Consider the following 13,440-nt stretch of genomic DNA (forward strand, 5'->3'; position numbering starts at 1 on the left):
GAAAATTAATGCTTCAACTCATTTAACCATCATTCGTGCACATCAGGCACAGCACGTTTAAGGACCTGCAATTGAGGGAGGTTTACAATGTTTAATGTGACTTATACTTATGCCATTAAAAACCCATTCAAAGAAACAGAAAACACAGAGCAGGTCTCAGTGAGAATAATTTTTTTTAAACGCTCAAAAATTGCAATAAAACGGCAGAACAATTATTTGTTTCCTGCTGTTTTTGAAAATCTGATCATAATTTGAAGAGAGCCTCTGAGCAAACGCAATTGCAGGAAACTCTAGTATAAGGCTCTGTAAATTAGGGGCGGCACCATTATTATGAGCGGACACTTTCGGGTGGAGGCATGGACAGACAATCGTAAAAGATTGAGGAGATCTGAGTCTATTGTAAGTACGTGCATAACTCACTTACACCCAAAATTAAGAGATCTTTTAGGCCGTGTATTTAGTTTGCGTCCTGATTCACATGTCACTGGGCAAAAATACACAGGAAATTCCAGGCCCACGTGGTGATATTGCCTTTTCCTTTAAATGTTATCCTGTTGAAAATATAGCACATTGGTCACCTATTTATATATCTATATAAAGTTTGGTGTCTAACATATGTCCATCACAGCTCAAAGTATCCCCCCTCAAAAAACATCATTCATACCAAGTGTACGTCACACTTGTCACAAATTAAGGACAACAAAAGAAAACAGAAAAGCAGGAGGACATTTTTTAACTAAAGGGGTGAGAAGTGTGTGGAACTGATTACTGTCATGGGTGGTGCAATAAGTAACCTTATTGAGTTTCAAGAAGGAACTAGAAGGAATAAAGAAGGTTAAGGGATGATGTGATTGAGGCTTTTATGATTTTGCAAGGAATTGATAGGGTAGATAGAGAGAAACTTTTTCACCTGGTGAAGAGTCTTAAAACAAGGGGACATAACCTTAAAATCAGAGCCAGGCCATTCAGGAGAGAAGTTAGCAAACAGTTCTTCATGCAAAGAATGGTAGAAGTGTGGAACTCTCTCCCACGAAAAGCAATAGTGCTAGCTCAATTAAAAATTAAAATCTGAGATTAATAGATATTTGCTAGCTAAGGGTATTAACAGATATGGATCCAAGGCGGGTGGATGGAGTTAGGGTACAGATGAGCCATGATGTTATTGAATGGTGAAACAGGCTCGAGGTGCTGAATAACCTACTCCTGTTCCTATGCTCCTAAACAGGTTTTTGTCAACAAATGGGATTCAGAGTTATTATAAATGCACCAAGGGAATACTTTAGATAAGTGGGGTAAATGGACCAACGGTTTTCTCCTGTCTGAAACTGTTACTATGTTATTATTAAATTAAGTAACTATTATTTGTTAAGTTAACCATACTGATTTATTCAAATTTATACTGGTAGAAAAACTTACCAATCACAAATCAGCAGAAAAATTGGAAAATCTACTGAACAAACTTATTCAAACTTACTTAAATCACATGAATAGGTAGCAATCCCCCCAACCACTCCTGTACACTATCACCCCAGGTCTCAACACTTGGTGTTCCCTCAGGCCCCCCTTATGTACCAGAGTCCCACAGTCCCTTTCAATTATACTTACAATTGGTGGACTTTCTACTGGAGTCAGGAAGAATAGCCTACAAACAGCTATAGCAACAGTGATCTGAAACACACCCTCCCCACAGGGAATGGAATGTAGATCTGGTTACTTTTTGCATAGCTCCTTGTACCGAGTTAGATGTCTTCTAGAGCACTGTGGACGATACAAAAGAACTTTAAGTTTTTTTTATATTTCTGAAAACAATTACTGTCAACTGCAGTGAATAATTATTGTTACAGTTCTGGCTTTTTCCCAGCACTCAACTCATGTTTACTGCAGAAAGGCAACTTTCATTATCATACCCACCACATCTTCAATGAATGGAAACTTGCACCTCATGCATGGCATGTATGGAATAGAATACCTCAGGACTAACAATTATCCTTTCACCACAGTATTTTGTACAATGATTACATGGGCTGCCCACCATGTTATCTCCTGTCCACTTCAAAAAGTGTTAACATTCACACTACCAGGCTATATCATTCAGGTTAAAATTAATTGTCCAGTGTATTTACAAATGAGGTAATTACATTGAAGCAGAAACACATACACACATAACAATTAACCAGTAGCATAAAACATAACTTACATAATACTACTGCAAAACAGTTTTAGTAGTTCTTTCCAGAAGCTTTTAATTAGATTCTGATGAGCTGTTATATGATGGATTACTCGCACAGAGTTCCTCATCATCACCTCCACTAGAAATAGGCAGTCAAAATAGGGAAATGGAGATACAGGGAAGGCCCAAGGGGTGGAAATTTGATCGCCTCTGTTGCAGCGTTAACCCGGGCGGAGCGGTAAATTTTGCGTCAGGAAATGGTTTGCGTCTCCAGCTGCAAAATTTACGAGATGGGCCCTGAGTGTGGAGCGGAGCACCAAGGGAGGCATTTCAGGGTGCAAGGCCTGCTGAGCAAATGAAAATCCCGAGGTAAACAGCCGGCCCCCGAGCATCCCAAGAGAGGCTTCCATGAAGAAAACATCTGAAAAGAACCCACCAAAAACATCCCCAATACATTCCTGCCATCACATCCAGATGAATCGCAAAAATAAAACTATGAAAAACAATCACACTTACCTTATGTACACATTCCTTCCCTTACTGCGGCCGCTACAGCTGGAACCGGCAAGCTTTCACAGGCGGTCGCACTAGGGTGTGGTGCGGAGCGCTACGGATCAGGCCACTTTCAAATTTGGAGCCGATGTCGCAACCAGGGGCGTTGCACACTGCCTCGCCTCTCCCGGGCAGTACTGCTCCGCGCCCCCGCAAACCCAGCACCAAATGACCTGGCGGAGCGCTAGAAGCCTACGTAGAAATGCTTTCCGCTGCCATTACCACCCCTCCGGGACGAAAACAGAGGCAGCAACGGACCGAAAATCCAGCCCCTTATCTCTTACAAATTTGTCTGGGCCTCGAAAGAGTAGATTTCCTCAAGATTGAAACATTTATTTCTCAATGGATAGGTAATCAAAATATGAATTATTTCTGCTATTAAAAGGAAATAAGTTGCAAACAGGTATTTCCTAGCCTTTTGTTGAGTAATTCCTCTGATTGCAACAGAAATCAATTTAAGTGTATGATGTGAATCTTACATTTTTGCACACGTAAGCATTTCAAAGATGTGATGGAGTAATCAAACCGATTTGGCATAATTAATTTGTGATGGGGCAGTAACATCAAAACAATGGCTGGCTGTCTGCCTGCAAAACTAATAGCTTCATTGAGAAAGCTTTGCTTTCATCCCTGACACTGACAAAATAACTCAATGGAGGCAATTTTACTGGTCCATGCTTCTGACAGGAGCCTCACCCACGGGCAGTGGGAATCGGAGTTCAGGCACACACTGTGTACCATTAAACAGTTAGAGTGTTTTACTATTAATTAATTTAAAAAAAGAAATACTTGCATTTATACAGCACCTTTCATGACCTCAAGACGTCTCAAAGTGCTTTCCAGCCAATGAAGTTGTTGTAATGAAGGAAACCCGGCAGCCAATTTGCCCAGAGCAAACTCCCACAAGCAATAATGTGATAAAGCAGCAATCTGTTTTAATTATATTGATTGAGGGATAAATATTGGCCAGGACACCAGGGATAAATCTCCTGCTCTTCTTTGGGAAATAGTGCAATGGGATCTTTTACATCCACCTGAGAGAGCAGACGGGGCTTCAGTTTAACATCTCATCTGAAAGACAGCACCTCTGACAGTGTAGCACTCCCTCAGCACTGCACTGGAGTGTCAGCCTTGATTTTTGTGCTCAAGTCTCTGGAGTGGGACTTGAACCCACAACCTTCTGACTCAGTGGCGAGAGTGCTACCCACTGAGCCATGGTTGACATTCAGTCATAATGGTCAGAAAATTGATGGCGAGAACCAAGAATGGTTATCACAGTTCAGGATTCTTTAGCCATTTTTTCACAAAAAGATTTGGATATGAGCAACATTTGTTTTTTTAGTAAAAAAAGCTTGTCTAAATGGGGTTAGCTTCACAAGACAACCCATGTGAGCTGTGGATTGGTAGATAGACTACTGGTAATTACAATGCAGATGTTTCTCAGAGATCCAAATATTGGACAGTTCATTAGCCATATTTGGTTAGTGAGAAAGTCACTTTGCACTTTGGTGGTGGAACCCTGTTGTGAGCTCTGAGGGGGCTGTGAGAGAGGCTTCTAAACATCAGAAAACAGGCTTTAAAAGCTTGTTGAGCTGCAAAGGGAGGAACCACTTTCCTGGCAGGCAAGACAAGGTGGGAGATTGTGATTTTAAGTTGAGTTGGATAACCCGCCACTGTGGGCAATTATTTGCATATTTTTGTAACAGTACGTGAACAGAAGTTGCACCAGTTGTATCAGGCGATTCTCATTAATCTCTTTTTATTTTACCTACTGTGGAATAAAGAAGTTCATGAATCGAAAGAAGCTTCTCCTCACCCAATGTTAACATGGCCTATCCTTAGAGAGATTGAAAGAATGCAGAGAGCCAGTCCAGAACGCAAAGGCTGTGACACAATGAAGCTCCCTTATTTTTGGACCAGGTGTCACTACCACACTAGTAAATATAGAGCAGTGGGAGTCAACTTCTACTTCAGGGAGCAACTGATCTAGTGTCCATCTACAGTATCTCCAAATTAGTAACAGTGGGCACAGAGAACACTTTACTATACCTCCATGAATTTTTAAGTATTCAGCAATCTCTTGTTGTACATTTTCCCGGTTTAAGTAGTATTCACTCAAATGGAGGCATTGACCTGCAAAATGGGCTCCTCCCCACATATAAATAATTCACTTACTGCATGCAGTAATAAACTACCAAGCAAATACTATTCAATAAGCATTGTAGATCTGCAAAGTGGCACTTTGCTGAGATTCAAACTATAGGAACTACAATTTCAAGTTATTGACCAGCAGACAGTACAAGAATTGCTGTTGATATTTTTAACAATATGGATTTTCTTTCCTTAACACCCAATTGATAGCAAGGTGAAAGACATCATCACCACCTCCCAGACATGAGCCATTATGTTCAGCTGGGGCCTCAGTTTTAGTGGAAGGTGGGCAGTGCATCATTAACGCACACCTAACCATTTATTTGCTCCTTAAAACTTACCTCTTTGAACAAGCTTTTGGTCACCTGTCTTAAAATCTCTTTATGTGGCTGAATGTCAAATTTCTATCTGATAATGCTCCTGTGAAGTGCCTTGGATATTTTTGCTACATTAACGATTCTATATAAATGCAAATTGTTGACTCTTATCCATTTCCAAGGTCAGCCTAATTTACAAGCTCATCAGTAACACCTCTCGGTGACAACTCACTCTGCAGTGGCCAGGAAAATACACGCTGCTGCAAGCTTTAACTACCTGCAGCAATTAAAAGGGCACCATTGAAGTAGAGTAAATTACAGGAATGTCTTCATCTAGTTGTTCCGAAAAAAAGACACCATAGGTCGAATCTTGCTGGAAAATTCACGCCGTGTCAACAACGCATGCAGTGATTAATGCGTAATTTCAGAGGATTAAGAACTACGTCGTGAGTTGTGAATCTCCAGAACTTGTTGGGCGATTTATGCCCTTCCGCCATTTGCCTCGCAAAAACAACATCTCGCCCTTAGCCCCCTCTTTATTTTTTAAGAACTTTCTAGATTTGCACATAATTGCCCATTAAACAAGCCGCAGAAAATTAGGGCTGGAATTTAACAGCATAAGTACCCTTTTAGCTACATGATAATTGTTAATATATTGCCAATCAACCTCTCTGGACCAGAAAGGGAACAATTTAAACTGTTCAATATCATTCCTGCATGTAGTAAATAATTGTTAGAGATTTAAAAAAAAAATTATTTTTTTACTTTTCCTTCTATTTCTTTTTACTCTCTCTTAGCTAACCTTTCTTTCTCTCTCTTTATTTCTCTTTCTGTATCTGATTTGACTCGAATAACATTACATAGAATTTACGCCACAGAAACAGGCCATTCGACCCAACTAGTCTGTGGTGGAGTTTATACTCCACACGAGTCTCCTCCCATTCCATCTACCTCATCTCAGCCTTTCAGCATATCTTTCTATTCTCTTTACTCTCATGTACCCACCTAGTTTCCTTTGGAAATATCTAAGCTATTTGCCTCAACAACTTCCTGTGGTAGGGTGTTCCACATTCTTATCACTTTCTGAGTAAAGAATTTTCTCCTCATTTCTCTATTGATTTATCAGTAACTATCTTGTATTTATGACCCCTAGTTTTGGATTCTATACATTCACCTAGTGTTGCTTCCCCTTCACATTGTCTTATAGCACTTTGAATGCTTCACAAAAATGTCCATTACGGAACATGGTACACTTTGCATCTTCTCCTGTAAATAATTTTCCACATGACAAATCTTTTCACCTACTACACCTGTGTGATGAATACACCTGGAATCACACCCTCTGTGGACTGCACATTATCACATGTTTATCTTTATAAGTACTTAGGGCAATTTCAATTCCTCCTCCATTTTATGTTGAGTAGACTGTATAATGGGAGAGACAGAACCAGCATGGGAAGACACTCCCTGAACATTGGTCTTAATGACCCTTTTGAGGTGCTAGCGCAGGACATCCTTGGCAAAAATGCCATTGAGAATGGCGAAGTAGGAAACCTAGCCCAAACTTAGGGTTTAAATTACACTTCTCTCTTTTTTCTTATCCTGTTTACTCCCTCATAATTGACACCACAACATATTTTTTTTTTTACAGATGCGCTTATTTGCACTAGCCAAAAGCTCTGATTGACCCTCCATGATCACATAACCTGATTGCTGATTGGTCCCCTTGGAGATTAAGACACACCCAGCAGTTTCTCTGGAATGTGCAATTAGAACCGCTCAGCCCAAGTTCTGAATGACTTTGCAAAGTGTAATTCAAACCATTCTGATTGCCGACTCCAGACAGGATAGAACTAACTCATCCCAGCCCAAGTTCTTGCCCCATCCCAGCCCAAGTTCTTGCTCCATCCCAGCCCAAGTTCCTGACACCCCCAGCACAAGTTCTTGACCCCCCAACCCAAGTTCTTGCCCCATCTCAGCCAAAGTTCCTGACCTCTTCCCCCCCCCCAAGCCCAGATTCATGCCCCCACCAGCCCAAGTTCATGCCCCCACCAGCCCAAGTTCCTATCCCACCAGCCCAAGTTCATGCACCCCCAGCCCAAGTTCATGCCCCCATCAGCCCAAGTTCGTGCACTCCCAGCCCAGCCCAAGCTCCTGACCCCCCCCAGACCAAGTTCATGTCCCCACCAGCCCAAGTTCATGCACCCCCAAGCTCCTGACCTCCTAGCCCAATTTCATGCCCCCCCCCCCAAGCTCAAGTCCCTGACCTTCCCAGCCCAAGTTCCTGACCCCCCGCCCCCACAGCCCAAGTTTTTGCCTCATCCCAGCACAAGTCCCTGACCTTAACCCCTGCCTGCCATAGATGGGGCATTGTGTGTGGGTCACAGATTGTTAATAGGTTTATTGGGTATGAGGTGAATAGTGACAGTGTTGTGACTTCCGAATTTCATCCACTCCAATGATGTCCCTTGTCACACACACACCGAGCTTTCCGAGAAATCTGGTGAGTGTAAAGGGGGTGGTGTTGGAAGAACTTGATCCGTCTTCCCTGAGTTCCCTCTCACCCCTCCGATTCCCTTTCCCACGACCTCTCTCTCTCCCCAGTCTCTCTCTCTTTCTCTCCCCTCTCCCCAGTCTCTCTCTCCCCCCCCAATCTCTATCTCTCCCTCTCCCCAGTCTCTCTCTCTATCTCACGCCCCCCCCGCCAGACTCTCTTCCCCCCCGCAGTCTCTATCTCTCTCCCCCTTCCCAGTCTCTCTCTCTCCCCTTCCCAGTCTCTCTCTCTCTCCCCCTCCACAGTCTCTCTCTCTCTCTCTCCCCCATTCCCAGTCTCTCTCTCCGCCCCGCCCCGCCCCTCCCAGTCTCTCTCTCTCCCCCCACTCAGTCTCTCTCTCTCCCACCTCCAATGTTTTTTCTCCCACAGAAGGCCGCGAAAATGTCCGTGTAGATAATCACAGCGATATTCTAAGCCAAAGTGTTGAAGATAATCTAAAAGTTAGACACACGCAGCTCAGCTCTGTGTGGCACAGCTCCAGCTCACGATACAGGCCCCACTTCCGGTGTCAAGTTCGAGGTACTCTGCACATGTGTAGGTGCTGGGCGGAGGGTCCAGGGTGTGCAGGCGCAGAAGGACGCTCAAAAACTAGTGCAAATAATCACTTTGTTTTTTTATTATTCGCTCCTGGGATGTGAGCGTTGCTTGCCCATAATTAATTGCCCGTGGCATACCTTCTTTCATGTCGTACCATTGAATAAACTATTGTGATTGGAATGGTTCTAAGGAAGCATTTTGTTATTTTATTAATTCACGGGATGTGGGTGTTGCTGGCAAGGCCAGCATTTATTGACCATCCCTAATTGCCCTTGAGAAGGTGGTAGTGAGCTGCCTTCTTTGAACCATTGCAGTCTATGTGGTGAAGGTACTGTTCGGGAGGGAGTTCAGGATTCTAACCCAGCGACGACGAAGGAATGACGATATATTTCCAAGTCAGGATGATTGTAACTTGGATGGGAACTTGCAGGTGATGGTATTGCTTTGTGCCTGCTGCCCTTGTCCTCCTAGATGCCAGAGTTCGCAGGTTTGGGAGATGCTGCCAAAGAAACCTTGGCGAGTTGCTGCAGCGCATCTTGTAGATGGTACACACTGCAGCCATGGTGCGCCGGTGGTGGAGGGAATGAATGTTTAAGGTGGTGGATGGGATGCCAATCAAGTGGGCTGCTTTGCCCTGCATGGTTTTGAGCTTTTGAGTACTGTTGGAGCTGCACTCTTCCAGGCAAATGGAGAGTATTCCATCACACTCCTGACTTGTGCCTTGTAGATTGGTGGAAAGGCTTTGGGGAGTCATGAGGTGAGACATTCACTGCAGAATACCAAGCCTTTGACCTGCTCTTGTCGTCACAGTATTTATGTGGCTGATCCAGTTAAGCTTCCGGTCAATGATGACCCCCAGGATGTTGATGGTGGGTCATTCAACGATGGTAATGCCATTGAATGTCAAGGGTTGGTGATTAGACTCTCGCTTGTTGGAGATAATCATTGTCTGGCATTTGTGTGATATGAATGTTACTTGTCACTTATCAGCCCAAGCCTGAATGTTGTCCAGGTCTTGCTGCATGTGGGCATGGACTGCTTCATTATCTGAGGAGTTGTGAATGGAACTGAACACTGCAATCATCAGCAAACATTCCCACTTCTGACCTTGTGATGGAGGGAAGGTCATTGATGAAGCAGCTGAAGATGGTTGGGCCTAGGACACTGCTCTGAAGAACATCTGCAGCGATGTCCTGGGACTGAGATAATTGACCTCCAAACACCACAACCATCTTCATTTGCATCAGGTATGACGCCAGCCAGCGGAGAGTTTTCCCCCTGATTCCCATTGACTTCAATTTTACTAGGGCTCCTTGATACTACAATCGGTCAAATGCTGCCTTGATGTCAAGGGTAGTCACTCTCACCTCTGAAATTCAGTTCTTTTGTCCATTTTTAGACCAAAGCTGTAATGAGGTCTGGAGCCGAGTCGTCCTGGCGGAACCCAAACTGAGCATCGGTGAGCAGGTTATTGGAGAGTAAGTGTTGCTCGATAGCACTGTCGACAACACCTTCCATCACTTTGTTGATGGTTGAGAGTAGACTGATGGGGCGGTAATTAGCCGGATTGGATTTGTCCTGCTTTTTGTGGACAGGGCATAACCTGGGCAATTTTCCACATTGTCGGGTAGATGACAGTGTTGTAGCTGTACTGGGACAACTTGGCTAGAGATGTGGCTAGTCCTGGAGCACAAGTCTTCAGTATGACAGCAGGGATGTTGTCGGGGCCCATGGCCGTTGTTGTATCCAGTGTGCTCAGCCATTTCTTGGTATCACATGGAGTGAATCGAATTGGCTGAAGACAGGCTTCTGCGATAGTGGGGACGTCAGGAGGAGGCCGAAATGTATCATCCACTTGACACTTCTGACTGAAGATGGTTGCAGATGCTTCAGCCTTGTGTTTTGCACTTGCGTGCAGGGATCGGCCATTTCCCGTTAATTGTTTAATTATCCGCCAACATTCACAACTAGATGTTGCAGGAGTGCAGAGCTTTGATATGATCCATTAATTGTGGAATCACCTAGCTCTGTCTACAGCATGCGGCTTCCGCTGGTTAGAATACATGAAGTCATGTGTTGCAGCTTCCCCAGGTTGGCACCTCGTTTTTCGGTACGCCTGGTGCTGCTCCTGGCGTGCTTTTCTACACTCCTCATTGAACCAGGGTTGGTCCCTTAGCTTGATGATAATGGTAGAGTGAGGGATATGTCGGGCCATGAGGTTACAGATTGAGGTGGAATTCAATTCTGCTACTGCTGATAGCCCTCAGCACCTCATGGATGCCCAGTTTTGAGCTGCTAGATCTGTTCTGAATCTATCCCATTTAGCACGGTGGTAGTGGCATACAATACGATGGAGGGTGTCCTCAATGTGAGGATGGGACTTGGTCTCCACAATGTCTGTGCAGTGATCACTGCTACCAATGCAGTCATGGACAGGTGGATCTATAACAGGTAGATTGGTGAGGACGAGGTAGAGTAGGTTTTACCCTCGTGTTTCTCTCACCACCTGTCGCAGGTCCAGTCTGGCAGCTGTGTCCTTCAGGACTGAGACAGCTCAGCCATTCTTGGTGATGGACATTGAAATCCCCCTCCCAGAGTACATTCTGTGCCCTTGCTACCCTCAGTGCTTCTTCCAAGTGGTGTTCAACATGGAGGAGTACTGATTTATCAGCTGAGGGAGGGCAGTAGATAGTAATCAGCAAGAGGTTTCCTTACCCATGCTTGGCCTGAAGCCATGAATCTTCACGGGGTTCGGAGTCAGGGTAAGGACTCCCGACTGTATGCCACTGTGCCGCTAGCTCCGCCGGTGGGACAGGACATACCCAGGGATGGTGATGAAGGAGTCTGGGACACTTGCTGGGAGGTATGATTCTGTGAGTATGAATGTGTCAGGCTGTTGCTTGACTAGTCTGTGGGACAGCTCTCCCAATTTTGGCACAAGTCCCCAGATGTTAGTGAGGAGGATTTTGCAGGGTCAACTGGGCTGGTTGTGTCGTTGTCATGTCTGAAGCCGTTTTTTTGTAGCGGTTTGTTACAAATGAGTGGCTTGCTAGGCCATTTCAGAGGACAGTTAAGTGTCAATCACATTGCTGTGGGTCTGAAATCACATATAGGACAGACCAGGTAAGGATGGCAGATTTTCTTCACTAAAGGACAATCCAATAGTTACTTGGTCACCAATACTGATACTAGCTTTTTATTCCAGATTTATTTAATTAACTGAATTTAAATATCCCAGCTGCTGTAGTGGGATTTGAGCTTGCGTCTCTGGATCATTACACCAGGCCTCTGGATTACTAGTCCAGTGACATAACCACTATGATACCTTTCTTATACTGAATACATATACAGGTTGAGCGTCCGAAATCCGGAAACCTCGGGACCGAGGCCGTTCGGGATTTCGGGTATTTCCGGATTTTGGAATGTCTTTGCCTGGGCCGAGGTAGGTGGTGTCGGGCAACCAAGGTAAGGGGGTGAGGTCGGGCCCGCCGAGGTAAGGGAAGAGAGGCGAGATCAGACCACCTAGGGCCGGAGCGAAGTAGGGGCGGGCAAAGTCACGGCGAAGTTGGGGCGGGCGAAGTCGTGGCGAAGTCGGGCCGCCAAGGGCCGGGGCGAGGTTCGGCCGGGGCGAGGCCGGGCAGGAGTGAGGTTGGGTTGGCAAGGGTTGGGGCGAAGTCGGGCTGCTGAGGGCCGGGGCGAGGTTGGGCCGCCGAGGGCTGGGCGAGTCCGGATTTGGGAACATTCGGAATTTTGGAACTCCGGATTTTGGACGCTCACCCTGTACAATATACTGAAGGATAATTCATTGCTACTCATTCTGCTGAAAGCTTTGTCTACGGAATATTCCTAAAGACACCATTGTAACACAGGTTTCTCTCCTGTACTCTAGGTGTATCACATGAAGCTAACGCCAAGTCTGAAACCAGTGACACCAAGAAACCATCACCTTAGGCGGTCGCTCGAACGAGGATGACTTGCTTCCGCGAGTTCACACGTGTTTCAATGAAGGACCCGATGTTTCAGTCCTGAACTCCTATTGAGGGAGTGGAAGGTGCCTGTGTGTGAATTTTTTTAACATGTGGTGACCGTTGCACACCAGCCACCACACGGGCTTGACAGAGCTAGGCCTTTATCCAGTGACAAGGGTTAACCAGGACGAGTGGAGACCTGCTCTGCTGCACGGACCTAGTGCGCACACATATCGCAGTGTGGGCTGGCACATGCTGTCCCTGGGCCCTAGGCTCTTCTGGGCCCCATACCCTCATTTGCCACACCTCTGTCACAACCTCTTGCCGCTCCTCCGCCACAAACATTCACTGCATCTCCGCCACTATCTCTCGCCGCTCCTCCACCAAACATTCGCCTCACCTCCGCCGGGATCTCACACCATTCCTCCGCCACGATCCCTCGCTGGTCCTCCACCAAACATTCGCCTTACCTCCGCCGCGATCTCACACCGCTCCTCTGCCTCGATCTCTCGCCGCCCGTCCACCACAAAAACAATCACCGCACCTCCGCCACAATCTCTTGCTGCACTTACGCCACAAACTCTCGCCGCTCATCCGCCCCGACCTTTCCACTCCTCTGTACTAGGGCCCCACCGATGTTCCTGCCCACACTCCAAAACGGCGACCAGGGTTTTGATGACCAAGGAACACAGCAACCACATCATGCAACAGCTCTAACCCTCCTAAGCACCAGCTCAGGTTCATCGATCCTAGGGGATTTTAAAATTGAGGTTGAGGAGAATGTGCTGAGTGATACAAAGAGCATGAGTGAACAGGATCAGATGGTGGTAGCAGAGGAGCAGCACAAACCTATCATCCTGAGGACTAGCTCACATCTATTATTAGCTGATAAGGCAAGGATCCAGTCCTCAGGGAATCTGCTTTTAAAAGAAGAATGTTTTCTACGCATGAAAGATTCTGCAGTTATTAGACTCTGTGCCGATCAATCTTCAACAGGTGGCGGCTAATGTGGTGGAGTTCATTATCGGCACTGATGCACGGAATCGAATCCTTGAAGTCAACCTTGGAGCATATGGCAAATCCAGAGACATCTGCAGTGGAGTCCCTTGTGAAAGAGGTCTTAAGGCCAGTAATAGCATCTCTCACGAATGCTTAGACTCCTGCCATAGCAGCTTTAGGCTACAGTGTGCA

This window comes from Pristiophorus japonicus, chromosome 4, assembly GCF_044704955.1.
Source record: "Pristiophorus japonicus isolate sPriJap1 chromosome 4, sPriJap1.hap1, whole genome shotgun sequence".
Classification (NCBI taxonomy): Eukaryota; Metazoa; Chordata; class Chondrichthyes; family Pristiophoridae; genus Pristiophorus; species Pristiophorus japonicus.